The sequence below is a fragment of the Diabrotica undecimpunctata genome, chromosome 1 (assembly GCF_040954645.1).
Source record: "Diabrotica undecimpunctata isolate CICGRU chromosome 1, icDiaUnde3, whole genome shotgun sequence".
Taxonomy (NCBI): Eukaryota; Metazoa; Arthropoda; class Insecta; order Coleoptera; family Chrysomelidae; genus Diabrotica; species Diabrotica undecimpunctata.
This window is the reverse complement of record NC_092803.1, coordinates 185,158,306-185,176,532: the sequence shown is the minus strand read 5'-3', so window position 1 is coordinate 185,176,532 and position 18,227 is coordinate 185,158,306. Positions and strand designations below refer to the sequence as shown.

General features: G+C 35.2%; 1 protein-coding gene across 3 annotated transcripts in view; it reads left to right on the top strand.

Moving 5' to 3' along the window:
• LOC140432695 (ATP-binding cassette sub-family C member 4-like) overlaps positions 1 to 18,227 on the top strand; it is a 72,338-nt gene that overhangs the window by 7,550 nt on the left and 46,561 nt on the right. The window contains exon 1 of one of the 3 annotated variants that reach the window (XM_072520756.1): positions 12,077 to 12,095. The exons of the other annotated variants lie outside the window; for them this stretch is intronic. The gene's annotated coding sequence lies outside the window, so the exon portion shown is untranslated. Of the gene's footprint in view, positions 1 to 12,076; positions 12,096 to 18,227 lie in introns of those variants that run through there. 3 annotated transcript variants of the gene reach the window in all.

Genomic DNA, 18,227 nt, shown 5'->3' with positions numbered 1-18,227 from the left:
TTCAACGAATCTCTGCTTTTTATTTTTCACCTATTCCAAAATAATTGAACTTCAAGACTTCGCCAACGAAGAAATTTCGATATTTAGAAATTTGCTAGAGATAAATAGTAAATCTCACGACATTGAAATTATGTCGCAAGTAACACGTGAAGGAATTCGGCACTTTGCTGTTAAGTTATCATTTGTTGAAAATAAACATAGCTCGAAGAGAACACTTAGCAGCACTTAGCAGTTCATACAGAAATTGTTTGAAATAAATACAAATCTTAGAATTATTTCGCAACTTGTTGAACTGCCGAAGTGCTTCGATACATCACCGATGGTCAGGAGTAAATAAAAGCTCGAGCTGACTTAGAATTATTTCTCGAAATGGTGAACGAGCTGAAGTAGCACTTTTCCTTTAAACCATTCGTCCGAAATAAAAAAGGTCCGAACCAAACGAGCGACAACCAAACATGCGAACTACGAAGAAGAATAAACCTAGCATGGACAGCTTATGGAAAACTCAAAGACATCTTTAAAAGCGATATACCAATTTATTTAAAACGTTAAACTCTTGACCAATGTGTGTTGTCTGTGATGACTTATGGTGCCGAAACTTTGACATTGACAGCTACAGCTACGAAATAAGAAGGTCAATGCTGAGTATATCGCTTCGTGACCGAGTTAGAAATGAAGAGCTAAGACGAAGAACAGAATTTACCGATGTAATTTCCCGAATTGGAAATTGAACTAGGCCGGACACGTCTCCCGAATTAGTAATGAAAGGTAAACGAAGAGATTGCTTGAGTGGAGGCCGAGGTTAGACAAAAGAAGAAAAGGAAGACCCCCTACTCGTTGAAATGACGATGTCAAGAAATTGTCAAGAAATTAGATGAAAAGTGCTCAAAATAGAGCTTAATGGACAAAAATAAGGGAGGCTTATGTCCAGCAGAGGGCGCAAAGGGCTGAGTGATGATGATGATAAACGATTCGAAGTGAGCACTTTGCTCTTGATACGCTATTGTCGAAATAAGTAAAAGTCTGGAAAGTACTTTATTTCGCAATTCGTGAACAGTCGAAGATTCAATCGACATCTCTGTTTAACAATCTAGGTGCCTCCTGAGTATAGAGTACTAATAAAACCTTTGCCATGTAAGATATATTTAAATGTAAGAAATTTAGAACTGCTAAAGTACTCTATATTACCAGTAACACCTCGTTTACAGCAGAGCCCTCGATAAACCTCTTGGTGGTGTTAATCGAAATTGTATTAATTTCTCAAACAAAAAGAAGATGAAACAGAATAATCTTGGTTCATCTTCTCGAGCGGCGGCTTCTTCTTCTTTGGGTGCCTCTCCTCTCGGAGATTGGATATCATTAGGGCGATTCTAATTTTATTTACTGCTGTTTTGAATAATTCGTTAGTGGTACAGCCAAACCACTCTCTTAAATTTCTCATCCACTACATTCTTCTACGGCCTGTATTTCTGCGTCCTTGGATTTTTCCTTGCATTATATTTTGTAGGAACGTGTACTTTTGTCCTCTCATCAGGTGGCCTAAGTATTCAAGTTTTTATATTCATTATAACTTCTGGCTCGTTAGTTATTCTGCGTATTAGCTCTTTATTTATAATTTTATCCACTCAACTTATTTTTAGTATATGGCGGTAGCACCACATCTCAAAGCTTTCAAGATTTTTAACATTCCTCTGTTTAAGAGTCCATGCCTCAACACGGATAATAACATCACGATTACCTGGCAATTTCGGTAGAGCGGCGGCTGGTAATCATCAAGTAACTCCAGATACCGTGGAGGATGAATCGCCCGTATGACAAGTCTCTTCATTTGACGTTGTCTTCTTCTCAATTTTTATGCTAATGTTTTTGTGAGAGATAAAGTTTCTGCTCCGTATGTGAGGACTTGTAAAACACACTGATTAAAATCTTTCCTTTCGAAATGGAGAAGGACATTTATTTTAAACACGTTTTTTAAGTAAATAACTTTTCCAAATCTAGCCTAACCTAAACTTACTCTTTTGAGTAGCGCACATGTTTGTTACCTCACGTTAATTTTATTTCGTGGCCCAAATATACGTATAGTCCCACTCTAATCGTTTAAATGCGTACTCCATGACTGTTATAAATAGTTTTGACGACAAAGTATCTCCCTGAGACACCCCTCTTATCTTAGTCATGCAATGAAGATTTACAGTTATTATACGTATCAGGTACCACACTGCGGGACCAGTACTGTAAACTTCAGGTGTCTGTCAAATTCGCTTACAATCCTGGCTGTCACTACTATGCTGGCATCAAACTGCTGTTTGTTCGTAGATACAATGTAGTATTCAACTCGGAATCAACCTTATGCTTATATATCAACAATACACTATGATAAATGCTTTTATATCAATATTTCCATTTTTGTTAAAGTGCAGCCACTGTGAAGTGACCCCAATCCCTAATCATTTTACTTAGCTCTCATCCCTAATAATGTTGCTTATCCCTCATCCCTAATAATGTTACTTAGACCCTGCTCGAATACGCTTAAATGCGGCCGAGGACGTCATAGGTCAAATTATCATATTTTATTAACTTTATCACGCGTTACGACTAAACCAATAGGCATGAAGATACGGATCTAATGTATTTATGACATAATGTTTGATTTTTCTAGATCATTCAATTCTATTCGTTAAATTCTGCACGTTAAGCCGTTTGGAAGTTATTTACTTCTTGAACTACCCTCTTTCCTCTAATACATCACGATCCGACGAGCTGTTCTATTCCCACCACAAAACGCTCAAAAAATTACCAGAAAGAGCCTTAGAATTTTTCTCAAAATTTCCCCAGAATCTGGAGAAAAATTGAATGAATTTACGAAAATTACTCTTGTAAAAATGATGATAAATGCCTCATTTTGCTCAGATTTGTTACAGTATTATTATGCGGTCGTTGCCTAATTACTGGCTATACAATTTTATTTCGTTTTTACTATGTTTCCATGTTTTTCGTAGTTTGCATTTCCTTCTCTTCTATATTGTGTCGGAACAAGCACATGCATTTAACAAGCTGAAGAGCCGAAACAAAACAGCAGACGCGCTTGGAAATTAATTCGGAATCTTGGCAACAATCCTGCTATCCACGCACCCAATCTGACAACAGTCACACCCGATCAGATAGCCCATCGTCTCCTGACAAATGGTAGGATGACAAGGAAGAACAAAGTGAGAGTACAACGAAATATCGACGAAGAAGAGGATTTTCAAGGTACCTCCTTTTGTCTGGAGGAGATGAGAGGTGCGATCCACCAAATGAAAGATAATAAAGCGGCTTGCCTAGACGATATACGAACGGAACAAATAAAGCACTTTGGACCAAAAACCCTAGAGTGACTCGTGAAAACGATGAACTGTTACGTCTGTACATTCCAAATCCCTAAAATTTGGAGGAAAGCTAGAGTGGTGGCCCTCTTAAAACCAGGAAAGGATCCGGCAGATATAAAGAGTTTTAGACCTGTTTCTCTTTTGTGTCACCTTTTCAAGGCGTTCGAAAGAATGATACTAAACCGGATCGCTGAATCTGTGGACACTAAAATTATTCCTGAACAAGCAGGGTTTCGACCCGGAAAATGCTGCTGCAGTCAAACTCTTAATCTCACCCAACATATTGAAGATATGTTTGATCGAAAAGAAATAACAGGAGTAGCGTTCATAGACCTGACTGCCGCCTATGACATAGTTAACCATCAACGGCTACTGGTAAAACTCTACGAAATTACAAAGGATTTCCGACTAACAAGGTTAATGAAATGTCTTCTCCAGAATAGGCGCTTCTACGTAACGCTCCAGTCCAAGAACAGTCGGTGGAGGGATCAAAACAATGAACTCCCACAGTGAAGTGTCCTCGCCAGAAATAATATCATCCACAAACTAAGAAACACAAAATGGGGAGCACAACCACACACTCTCTGTACTTCTGCCTTATGTTCTGCATTATTTCTTGGTTTTTCTGCCGGCGAGTTTGGAGCACCAGTGTGGAAAAACTCTGCTCACGCTAAAAACGTCGATGTTGCGTTAAATGAAACAGTTCGTATAATATCTGGTTGCCTGAAATCGTCACCTATTGCAGAGGTCTACCCTATAGTTGGAATCACTCCACCTGCTATCAGAAGACAGGTTACGTCAGAGATAGAACGAAAGAGGCAGGAGACGGATCAAAGACACCCCTTGTATGATCACCAAGTTCAGCCAAGTAGATTAAGATTTCGGAAAAGCTTTCTGAAAAAATCACGATCCCTTCCCGAAGAGCCAAAGACGCGTCGAATACACCTATGGCAAGTGTCAGCTACAACACATTTTGCTCTCTCGGAGGAAACGGCCGCTGGACACAATTTGCCGTATCTCACATGGAAAGCGCTAAATAGGCAAAGAACTGACGTTTCACGTTGTGCTAGTAACCTAAAGAAATGGGGATACCAGGAGGACGATACCTGCGACTGTGGCGCGGTTCAGAATAGTCACCATCTACTATCATGCACAGAGATAGAGAGACCTGCACAGAGAAAGACCTATTCTTAGCGAATGACAGGGCCATCTATGTGGCCAACCATTGGAAACACAAAATTTAAAGCTGTTGGTGTTCCGGACACGGAAAGTAAGTAAATAAGCACATGCATTAGTTATTTAGTCTTATCCTAGTCTTTAGATATATTTACGAGTATCTTGGAAAACGTATTACTTAAACTTTAACTACCATTGCTATTTTGGTTTTTTTTTGTATAAGCCTTTAAAATATTGGGCTGCAGCGCCAACTGGTGATGATGATTCCCAAATTTTTCACTACTGTGATAGTCGATCTCTGTTTACTCTTTCATATTCTTATTTTAAATAGAGTAGAGTATAGTACTATTTTATGTTTTTTTTTGTGGATCGGATATATCTGTACATTGGTTAAGTCTCTCGCTGTTTGTCTTTTTTCTACATACCTTTAATTACTTCATGTATGTGTTTATTAAAAGCCGAATTGAAGATTGCTGGGAAGACGCTGAAGATCAGAGTGGCTTTCGTACTGGTCGTTCTTGTATAGACAATGTGTTCTGCCTAAAACAAACAATAGAAAAGCGTTTGGAACATAATATGGAGACACACATGGTATTTATTGATCTTCAAAAAGCGTATGACAGTGTCCCATTAGCCAAGCTATGGCAGGTGCTAGAAGACAAGAATATTCCACCGATTTACATTAATGCTGTAAGGGAGTTGTACGATGATATGACGAGTGTAATAAAGATTGGACAAAAAGTGACAAAAAAGATAAAAGTGACCAAAGGACTTCGCCAAGGCTGCTGCATTGCACCTACACTCTTTAAGATTAATTTGGAGGGGGTTTTGGATATTTGGAAAAGAAAATGTGAACCTATGGGTGTTAAAATTGGAGACCATACACTGTACAGCTTGCATTTTGCTGATGACCAAGTAATACTTGCAGAAGATCAAGATGATATCCACTACATGTTACGAAAAATAGATGAAGAATATACTAAGTGGGGCTTATCAATTAATCCATCAAAAACAGAGTACGTAGTAGTGGGAGGTGAAGGAAAGCACTTAGAACTAGGAAGCAAACAAATTCAAAATACTGATAGCTATAAATATCTCGGTGTAAACATTACAAACAATGGTCGGAATACAAAAGAAATAGCTACTATAATTGGTCAAGGAAATTCAGCAATACGTCAACTGAATAGTATACTTTGGAATAATCACCCGAAATACAAAAATTAGGATATACAAAATTATCATAGAAAGCATTACTACATATGGTTCAGAGCTTTGGGTAATAAATAAAAATGACGCATCCAAAATAAAAGCAATGGAAATGAATTATTGGAGAAGATGTTGCCAACTCACTAGAAGAGATAGAGTAAGGAATACTGAAATCAGAGAGCGTATGGGCATAGACATTGACGTCCTGGAAACTATAGAATGCAAAAGGCTGAAATGGTATGGCCATGTAGAAAGGATGAATGATCAACGATGGCCAAAGAGAATGTTACAGTGGAAGACCAAGAAGATCGTGGAGACAAGAAGTAAAAAGTGCAATAGAAGATAGGGGTCTACAAGTAGATGACTGGAACGATCGCAAGCGTTGGAAGCTAGGTTGCGAGAAACGGCGGCAGCTGTAATAAACTCGTTATATATATATATATATATATATATATATATATATATATATATATATATATATACATATATATATATATATATATATATATATATATATATATATATATATATATATATATATATATATATATATATATGTGTGTGTGTTTATTTAATTTTTCTTCTTCGGCTTGTGATTTTTTAAAGACAATACGGTAAAAATATAGACCTAAAATCTAATAAACAAACAAATAAAAAATTTATATTAGTTACTGGTAAAGCTAAATGCAGAACATCGTTTGAAGGACAGCTCCCATTATGGAATATATAAAAACTGCATTACATTGTTTCAATTACATAATCCATATATAACAAATAATCATAAAAAACCGCAAATCTCTTTATTTATATAAAAAACTGGATCTATCAAGCTCACATAAATATTGATATGTACAGATAATTTAAAAAAACCACACAATGATAATTAGATTTTTGTACTTATACGAGGAGCTGAACAAAATACTAGAGTAGTCACTGCTATTAAACAAATTAACGTGAGTTTGTGACCTTAAAATAACCTAGACATACGCTGCAACATGTTTACATAGCCCTGAAGAAGGACATGTTCTACAAAAATATTGCAACTGAAATTAATAATTTAAAAGCTCAATTGCTGATTTCAATGTATACAAGAAGTAAAAGGAATTGTTACGAAGCATTGTACCGCCGAATTACTACAACAAATGGAAAAGGCTGCAGCAGTTCATATTGGGAAACAATTTTACATAATGCATATCTTCTTCAAAACAGTTCCAGGTCGACAATCCAGAGAGTGTCACTAGATATCGATTACTTATTATATCATTGAAAAGAAATAGTCGAGACGAGAGGTTATAAATAAGTTTTCAGTAGTTCGTGAAGATTGAGATGTGAAAAAAAAAAGAAGGAAATATCAAGGGGGAAAGAACCACATTTTTAACAAGAAAAAGTCCAAAGAAATGGCCATCTCCAGAAAACTCTTCTAAATCACAGAATATGTAGAGGACGGTCTTTATTACCAAGAGAGCAAATTCTTCTTCTTTTATTGTTGCATGAGTTTCTGCGCAGGTGTCCACTTTACCTTAATTTTTATCTTATTAGGTTGGATCTTCTTCTAAATGTGCCTATCTTCTCGAGATGTTGGCGACCACATTGATCCATCTTATTCTATTCACAGCAGCGCGAAATAGATCAGTTGACCTTAGACCAGTCCACTTCCTAAGATTGGCCAGTCAGGATATACGTCTACGTCCAGCGCCTCTCCTACCCTCAATATTGCCTTGTAGAATCAACTGTAGACGTTGGTATTTATTATTACGCATGATGTGGCCGAAGTAAGTAATGTTGTTTTAAGATGTTGGATAGTCAGGATTAAATTATTTTATTTTTAGCAGCATTGCGAAGCATTTCATAACTGTGAATTCCTGTTTGTTGGCAAATATTCCTCAGCCATCTTATCTTTTTACGGTCTAGACTTCTCTTACCCTCTATCTTCCCCTGTACTACTATCTGCTGAAAAGTGTATCGTTCTTCTCGTATCATGTGCCTAAATATTCAATATTATAGTTTTTTATATGATTAAAGTTTTATAACGCTCAGTGAAGTAACATATGCAATAAAAAGACTAAAAACCAACAAACCACCTGGACCTGACAACATACAAGCTGAAATATTGAAACTATTTGAAAACAACCAACTCAAACTCCTAACGAGTCTACTGAACAAAATCTATTAAACTGCAGAATTTCCTACAGATTGGCTAGTTTCCACCTTCATCCCTCTCCCCAAAAAGGCAAATGCCACCAGATGCTCTGATTACAGAATTATAAGTTTAATGAGCCATGCACTCAAAATCCTTCTTTCTGTTATTCACTCTCGCATATATAGAAAACTTGAAGAAAACATTAGCAGTGTTTAGTTTGGGTTTAGAAGCGGACTGGGAACACGAGAGGCCCTATTTTCCATACAAATATTTCCATTGATACAAAGAGCTCGAGACGTAAATTACGAAGTCTACGCATGCTTTATAGACTTTGAACACAAGCATTTGACGAGGTACAACATCAAAAATGATTTCAGATACTGAAAGAATCTAGTATTGATGACGAAGATTTACGCCTAATTAAAAATTTATACTTACAGCAAAGGGCAACTGTACGAGTAGACAACGAAACCTCACAAGAATTCACAATAAAACGGGGAGTACGTCAGGGCTGCATTTTATCACCGACGTTGTTCAATACTCGGAAATGCTGTTCAGGGAAGCTGTTGATGGTTTAAGAGAAGGTATAAAAATCAATGGTGAAATCATAAATAATTTAAGATATGCGGACGATACGGTTTTGATTGCTGATAATGCGGAGGATCTGCAAACATTAATAGAAAGTGTAGTGGAAGCCTGTGACAGATATGGCATGAAATTAAAATTCTTGTAGTAAGTAAAAACGACGTAATACAGCACCAATTCACAGCTAATAATGAACCCTTGAAAATAATCGACAAAATTACATACCTTGAAGGCAACCTAAATAAGGAATAAGACCACTCACAGGAAATAAGATGTATAGAAAAGGCGAGAGCTGTGTTCCATCGCATCAGGAAAATTTTATGTAATATTCACCTGAACATTGATATAAGAACACGAGTCTTGGGATGCTATATATTTTCTACCGTTTTATATGGAGTCGAAGCCTGGACCTTGACGGAGGCAATATCCAAACGATTAGAAGCCTTCGAAATATGGTGCTACTGCCGCATGCTTAAAATTTCCTATATCCAACATGTACCAACCAAAACGGTGATCCAGCGTATGAATAAGATCTGGAAATTATGCGTATCGTGAAAATCAGAAACATGACATACTTAGGGCATGTGATGCGTAATGAGAAGTATCAACTAATTTTAATTAATTTTATAAGGCAAGATAGAAGGCAAAATATCTCAAAGGCGCAGAAGGACATCGTGGTTGAATAACATTAGACAGTGGGCAGGAATGACTACCATACATCTATTTAGAGCAGCTGTCAACAAAGTTGTATGGACCAACGTGATTGCCAACATCCACTGAGTATAGGCACCAAAAGAAGAAGAAGAATATGATTAAAAAGTTCCCTAACCTGAAGTTTTCTACCCTATGTTCTACAGAACGCAGTAGAAAGATCTTGTAGGAAACATGACGTTAGTGGAACTAAGCGCATAATCTAGTGGCCTTCTATATTTCGGACGTAAAGAGATAGGGACATGATGGTTGTTATAAAAAACTGTATTTACACGACATAAGATCTGTAATTATGGAGACAGTCGAAGGAGGCCTATCTTAAGCAATGGACACTACATGCTTTGTGATAATGTATGGTGATATAACCAATGAATCCAATAACTAATTGAAGTGACTACCATTTGTAGCATCCATCCATAAAATAGTTTAATTTGATTTGATCTATTCAACTTTCTTTTCTTCGTTATAGTTTTTACAGCTTATAGAAATAGGATTATGCTTCAGAACAGGAATAATTTTATTACGACGACTAACGCGAGAAAGAGAACGACGAATTTATGAACAAAGAGAAATTGCCCTGTTAAAACACAGAAAATTTTTACACCAAGTACAAGAACGTAAATATACTTCTGAAAGAATAATAAGTGTAAAATTTAAACTGGATGTTAAACCCCTGAATACGATTTCACCTTCTGACAGATCGCTGCAGCACAAACCAAATACGTATTAATAATACATTTTTTCCTCACAAAGAATAATACAAATACACTTTTGAAAACAGTAGATAATACAGATCTATGATAGAAAAAAAAGGAAAAAGACAGTTAAGATTTGATTTTACGTATATTGCGTCTGTATATCCGCTTATACGTATTTCACCCTAAAACGGATCATCAGAGACGGGTAGTCACAGACGCTCTGAACGTGAAAATAAATCTTTCCTGTCTTGGGAAGCAACTCTAACATGACTTCGTATGGACGCAAATAGCGACATCTGATAATAAATCCGTAAACTAATTTTTCTAAACCAAATTCAGATTTATGCTTTAATCTGTGCCTTCTAAGAATTGCAAGGCAAAGCAGACGTTGATAAAGATGTTATTAGAGACATGGCTAATCTAAAATTGCATTCTACAACATTTCTCCTCCATCTCCTCATATCTATGATAGACTATATTCTGTCGAATAGAGAGTTACATCTCTCTCAAATCTTGGATATAAGAGCACTAACATCAGTAGAAATAGGAAGCGATCATAAATGGGTATTGTGCAAAATCCGAATGAAAACACATATATGCGATAACAAAACACCAGAATTTACGGAAAAATACAAGTTGAAAGTCGTAAGTTGTAACTGTTATTCTATTTCGACGTGCTTCTGCTTTTGTTATAGTTGTAATTATAATAATAATACCATGTTCATTTTCCCAAGTTCTTTTATTATTTGTTGCAATTTCTGTTACGAATCAGCTACCGGTACCTAATCATCAGCAAATAATAATTCTTATAAATCTTCATTGTTCATTTTCCATTTTACCAAGATCGTGTGTTTATCATCAATAACAATTGATGACGTAGAAGAACAAAGAAGAGCAATTGACTTAAGCGCAACTTTCGTTTTATACCTTAATATTCCTCAATATCTTTCCGCCTACTTGTCTCAATATAAAAATCAGATATTGGGTACTTGTTTCTTTTCTAGATCCATGTTGCGATTTTTCTAATTTTATTTCCAATTCTCCCCTCAGCCTTTTTTCAAATATTCTATTAAATACTTTGGCAGAAACGCTTGTCACGGTATAGTTTTTGCAATTCATTGCATCCTACTTCTTAAACAATGGTGTTATTATATCTGTTTTCTAATCCGATAGCAATATATATCCTTTGGCAGTTCTCAGACTTTTCTTTTTACCTTAGATTCACATATTTTAACATTTCAGCTGTGTATTGTTCTGAAGCTATTTTCTTGTGGCATTTTAAATTGACGTACTTTAACCTTTAATTGTGGCTTATTCCCATTTAAATAGTAATTATTTCAGCTGTGATTTCTTAATTTCCTGAATATTTTTCTAATTTTAGTTTATTACCGGTTTCTGTAAATTTATCTATGGTTATTTGTCGAATTACGTCTTTATTTTCGACCACAACTTCCTCTTTTATTTCTTGTGGATCCTGTTTCCATTGTGTTAGCTCTAATACTTCTTATTCTAGGTGCTTTCTTTTGTCTTAGTTGTTTCAATGTAAAATAGAACGGGTTTTGATTTTTTATTCATTCTATGCACAAAAGCTTTCCAGGAGTTTTTTGCCTTTTTTACTTCTTGTTAAACTTCATTTCTGGTCATTTTATATTTTTTGTTATCGTCCTTTGTTTTGGTTTTTAGATTTAGAGTTATACGAAAAATATATTTTTAATTTGTTCTTGATTAATGGTTAATCGTGTTTAGAATAGGGTAATAATAAAGCATGCAAGTCGTATTGTTTATACAAAGATCCAAAAGACATTTGTGCTTGACCTCCCAAATACGTGATGTTAATGTCAAACTAGCACCAGTTCTAAGAAATAAAACCGAAAAATAATTTTTCATCATTGCAGAATTGTACAAAATAATAATAGTCTCCTAAGTTATTATACGATTATTTATTATACCGAAACATTAAATTTTAAATCCGTTTATGGTGTTTATTGATGCGTATAGTATAATTTTTGCAGTATATAATTTTTATGAAAGATTAAAAAAATCATATTAAATGACGATATAGTTGGACGTGCTATCTACAAGTTATTATTAAAAACATCCTAAACATAATTGTTCAAAAAATCTTTTGAACATTGAGTGTTTATAGAACTTTTTTGATGTAGTTTGGGAATATTTGTGATTATGATATTACTCTTCTCGTATCGTTTATTGGTAAGTAAGATATTGAAAAGTAAATGCGTCTAATAATCACATTCTGTCGAATGCCTTTTTTAAATATACGAAGTACATGTAGGCCGGTTTGTTGTATTCTATAGATTTCTTAAGTACTTGCCTGATTACAAAGATTTAATCAGACATCTAATCTAATTACACAATCACATCGACACTTGGCTCGACAATTATTTGTGGATTTCCTCCCGTCGATTCCTAGCAACTTCTCTCCATGTTGTGACTCTTGGAATCTTGAAGTCTTCTTCCATGTCATCAATTCATATTCTACGCGATCGTCCTTTACTTCTTCTGCCCTTTTATAAGCAGATACTAATGCCTCTATGGTTATTACAAGAAAGAAAGTAATTTAATTAAACCCAGCTTAAGGGACTTGCACACTCAGGAGGATTATTTATGTAAACAGGAATCACTCCAGCGCGTCCCAATGCTGCAGACCATCTCTTTCCACCTTATGGGACTCTGATGCGCGATAGGGGCTCTCTATTAGCAAAGTGCTTGTCGTGTGGAAGTTCTGGGTACAAGAACTCCAACGCGATATCCTAACCCGATAAATGCAGGCTAGCGTGAGGAGCTCTTTTTCTGTTTTCTCTAGTGACTTATCTTCGGCCTGAAATTGCTTGCTCGGGCTTCGAGTCCCCGCCCATTTCGGTGACTCGGGGATGAAGGTCTTTCTTGTCCGGTTTTTTGAGTTTTGTTAGTTTTTAGGTGGCTTTCGCCTTTTTTGTTAGTAATTTTATAATTTTTTAGGTGGCCGACATCGTTTTTCGGGGTGTTTTATGGGTGTCTGAAAATAAAATAACGATCAGTATACTATGCCACTGCTGTGAGATATCTTCTGTTGATAGCGGTACAAACTTATCTAGCCTTTATGTGTTGGTCACAATTTGCTGCTTAGATCTTTTTGTGATTTAATTGATGGAACGCATCATACCTTATTATCTCTAATGAGATTATAGGCAGTATGAGGCTATTTATCAGTCTTAGTTTGGTCTTTATACGCAGTTTACTTTTTCTACCGAGTCCTCTTATTGCAAGTCTGGCTATTGCTGTTTTTTGAATAGTTGCGTCTACGTGCCGCGTGAAAGTCAGTCCTTGATCCATTGTGACTTTCAAGTATTTAGCTTTTCTTCTCCATTCGATGGGGTTGTTAACTGTTATATCTATGTTCCTTTATTTTGCCACAAACGCTGTCTCGTCTGCATAAAGGCTGAGCAGTGTTTCTGGTATTCTTGAAGCACCTGCAGTATATATTGTGTTCCGTAGGGGTAACAGAACCGTCCCTGAGGCACTCTGACCCCTGGAGCTCCAGGTTTAGATGGGACAAGTCCTGAAGCTTTGGTTTCTTAAGAATAAAGAGATCAGGCCCCACTGTATCTGTAGCTTCTCATTTTGTATACTAGTTCTTTATGCCAGACTCTATCAAAGGCTTGAGTTTTTGAAAATCTGATGTCGATGAATCATAAGTCAATTATGTATTGGGGTTATGGTGAAGAATAAATTTCTACAAAAACTTTATGATCTTTTTACATTTTTTACCTTTAAGTTGCATTTTATTGGACCCTATATTAGAGTAATGCACCTACGAAAATCAATACCCATAGGACAATCAATATAGGCAAAGCTATATCGTAAATATTTGGTCAGACAAGTGTAGGATATGTACCTAAGTACGTAAATATTTCATATTTGCTACTTTAATTTTATGGAAATATCTATATTATCTGAGAATTTTCTAAATATGCAAGATAAAATATAATGGTGGAAAATATCTATGATTTTTGCTTTTTGTTGTTATATTATTCACTGATATTTTAATTCCCCTTTTTGTCATGTTTTGATACTCTTTTTATAAGTAGAATACACAAAAATATTATCGAATATAAGATAATACTTATTAAAAAAAAATTTACCCTTTTTTCACCTTCACCTTTTCAGATCTAATTTAAATAGTTTTAAGACGTGCTGACGTTACTGTGAACGAAATTACGTGCAATATGAACAATAGCTTTAGACAGTTAGCATTTAAATTGCTTCATTATAGTTATCTATTTTATACGATAATTTTTCACCAAACGTTTTTCACCACAACATTAAAAAGCGTTAAATAAGAAAGTTTTAGGTAGACAGCAATTCTAATTATACTTTTAAACTAAATTAATAAGTATCCTTATAGAGGTCACAACACAATTATTGCATTTATGTTCCAGAGGAAAAATAAAAAAACAATAGGTTTATATCAATCGCTTCCAAAAATATTTAGCAAATACAATAAAACAGTCCATGTGGTTGTAGGAGGTGACTGACTTAAATGGTAGAATCGGAAATATACCTATTCCAAAACTAAACAGAATAACCGGAAAACAGCAATTAAATGACAACGGGCCCAAAAGAATTAATCAAAGTACTTTACTATCGAGAACAAATTAAAAATTACGAACAGGTCCTTAGACGAAGATGTGGTGTATGCTCAACCAACTGAAGATACTGCAGTAACAATACTAATTAAAAATAAAAAATTACTTAGCCAAGAAGAAGATACTCGAAAATACCAAGAAAGTGACATTGCGACACTAGGTATCGACCACTAGGTATCTAGTAGTTGCAGCAAGTTGAATATAAGGTGGATGTAAGAAGACAAAGTGTTTAATATCACTCAGACAAGAAGAAGTCTATTGTAGACCTATTTTCCCGAAAGCCGTGCTGTTCTTCACTTACGTATTATATATTTATTTTATTGGCAAGTATTCTTGTTAAAAGTTTTCATTACTTTTTGTTCTAGTTCAGGTCTCTGAACCATATGTTAGGACTGGGCGTATTATGGTTTTGTAGACTTTTGCCTTTGTATTTCTCAATATGATGAGAACTGAAAAAAGATAAATATATAAGAGGAAATAAAGATGAAAATTTTTTTGAAAAGAGTAAATTAACGAAAAGGTCACCAAGCCAGAACAGCCCCTAAAACAAGGATATGCTTTAAAATGATGCGTGAACTTTTGGCAAAAATGACGATATGATGGTCGAAATGAGAAAACTGTTTAAAGAACAAAGAGGAACACTGGATTGTATTAGATAATTAAACCAGAAACTAGAGAAGGGACTTAATCAAGCAAATAAGAGAATTGAACAGCCGAAGAAAGACAGAAGAATTTGAAATATAGTTATTAAAGGCTTCAACAGTATATATAAGACTGGTACAATTCCACAAGATTGGTTAACGTCTACGTTTGTGCCTATACCCAAATAAAACTACGCAAAAAATGTAACGACTTTCGATTAATAAGTCTCATGTCCCATATTCTGAAGCAATTTCTAAAAATTATCCATAACAGAATTTACAAAAAATGCGAAGAAGATATGGGTCCAGAACAATTTGGCTTTCGAAACGGTATGGGAACTCGACAAGCTTTATTGAGTTTCATTGTTCTCATGCAAAAGTGTCGGGATCAACAAAAAGATGTCTACTTGTGCTTTATAGATTATGAAAAGGCTTTTGATAAAGTCAAACACGATCAGCTAATAGAATGCTTGCAAAAAAAGAACCTGGATCCAAACGACATTAATACAATACGTGAACTCTACTGGAATCAAAACGCCTCTGTCAGAACTGAAATGGGTGATACTGAAACCATAAACATCCAAAGAGGAGTTAGATAAGGTTGTATACTATCACCATTATTATTCAACTCGTACTCAGAGGACATCTTTGCACATGCACTAGATGAAGCACAAGAAGGAATAAAGTCAATGGAAAAATCGTGAACAATATCAGGTATGCCGATGATACAGTACTGATTGCTGGCAGTGAAGAAGAACTACAAATTCTGTTAACCAAAGTAAATAAACACCAAAGTAAAATACACACCAGTTATAAACATACTAGTCAACAACAATCTAGTTGAACAAGTGAAAAAGTTTAAGTAACTAGGCTGTTGGATACATGAAACCTTAGACCAAGAACAAGAGGTTAAATGTAGAATAGAACAGGCAAGAAACACCTTCTTAAAGATGCGACAGTTACTCACTACCCGTAATCTTGATTTGTCCCTACGATACCGCATGATAAAGTGTTATGTATATAGTGTACTATTACGCGGCGTGGAAGCTTCGACGTTAACAGTCAGCTCGTTACGACGTTTAGAGAGCTTTGAGATGTGGGTATTTCGTAGTATGCTGAAAATTCCATGGACCGACCTCGTTAGAAATGAAGAAGTTTTAAGGCGTATGAATAGACAACGTGAACTCACAGAAATTGTCAAGAAGCGTAAAACGTCTTATCTTGGACACATATTTAGATATGACAGGTATAACTTCCTTCAGCTTATTATAGAAGGGAAAATAGAAGGCAGACGCGGCCTGGATAGACGACAAATGACCTGGCTGCGCAAGATCAAAGATTGGACAGGATTAGACTTTCAAAGTTTAATAAGGAAAGCCCAAAATAGGGAAGACTTTGCAGAGGTCATCGTCAACCTTCGCTAAGAAGACGGCACCTAAAGAAGAAGAAAGGCTTAGATTTGAAAACTAATCATGGGAAAGATACTAAAGATAAACTGGAGCAATTTATGGAAACAAATCTTTATGTTCCTTTATTTAAAATGTTCCTCGCTGAAATGAAAAACATAACGGACAAAGTGCATCTGGAAAACAAAAGCAAACTCAGAAATATAGTAGGACAAAGCATATATGTATAGAGTCGGATATGACAAAAATGGAAAGAGGAATACAGGCTGCAATTGGAAAAATATCAAGCAAAGAAAGAGAAAGGGAAAGGAAGACACAAATAGGGTATATGAAACTTAAGGTTGATGGAAAGGAATTAAAGTGGAAATATAAAGGAATTTTGGAAGACGTATCTAAAAGAAATGATCTAAAAAACGAAAAGAAGTACTGTAGTGTGAACAAATAAAGACGGAAAAGACAAAGAATAAGGACGCGACTATGAAAACCAAAGGAGCAAATGCAAGCAAAACAGATAATGATAGAGAGTAGTCAACAAAAAAGGATATACATTGAGGGAAAACTAACTAAAAATAGCCACGTAGAATTTTAGAAGTATTTATGTAGAGAAAAGAGTGAAAACTTAAGCATCTTGAATAATATGAACTGATCTTTTTTGCTCCCCAAGAAACTTAAGACAAACGGAATATCAGAAGTTAATAAAGCAATCTTGTTTAATAGTGATGGGGTGAATAGACTGCTGGGTACGGGGTTTTTAATAAAGGAAAGTTTGAGGCTAAAATAAAGGAGCTATCAGATCAGGATATAGAGGAAATAACAAAGTAGCTGAAGAATAACAAGGGTCCAGGAGAAAACGGTATAACAGCAATCATATTCAAGGAAGGTGGACAGCTATAAAAATTATAGAGGAATTGCTTTATTGGATGTAGCATATAAGATATTGGTTTTATTGATAAGAAATTACTAACAAAATATGAATCTGAAATAATAGATGAAAATCAGAGGGGGTTTAGCAGAGGCAGATCTACAACTGATCAGATTTTTACGATGAACAAATATTGCACAATAGCAACGAACAAAATCTAGGTTTACACAGTCTGTTTACACTTTAAGCAGGTATATGACTCAATCGATAGAGAAAAACTATACGAACCGATGGATCTATTAAAAATACCTACCAAACTTATTAAATTAGTGGAAATGACCTTACAAGAAACATTAAATAAATTGATCCTGGAAGAAAGGTTATCGGAGTCTTTTAAGGTAAGGAAGGGATTAAAACAAGAGGATCCACTGTCCACAACTTTATTTAACCTTATCTAAGAAGCTATCCTACGACAAAGTGGTATAGAGACTGATGGTATAAGTATATTATACTAAAAAAACAACAAATTATCGGTTTTGCAAACGACATAGCATTGATTGCGATATCAAAATTAAAACTCATATGGATATTTAAAAAAAAATGCAAACACCTTTGAAACAGTTTGGACTATGTAAAAAAAGTATTCGAAGACAATCTAAAAATAAGTTCCGGAAGTAGAGAATATTGTTTTAAAAAAGTGGATTAATTCGAATATCTTGGAAGGAAGTAAAGCACTAAGAGCAATAAACAAAATGATCAAATCAAAGTTAATATCCAGAAATACGAGA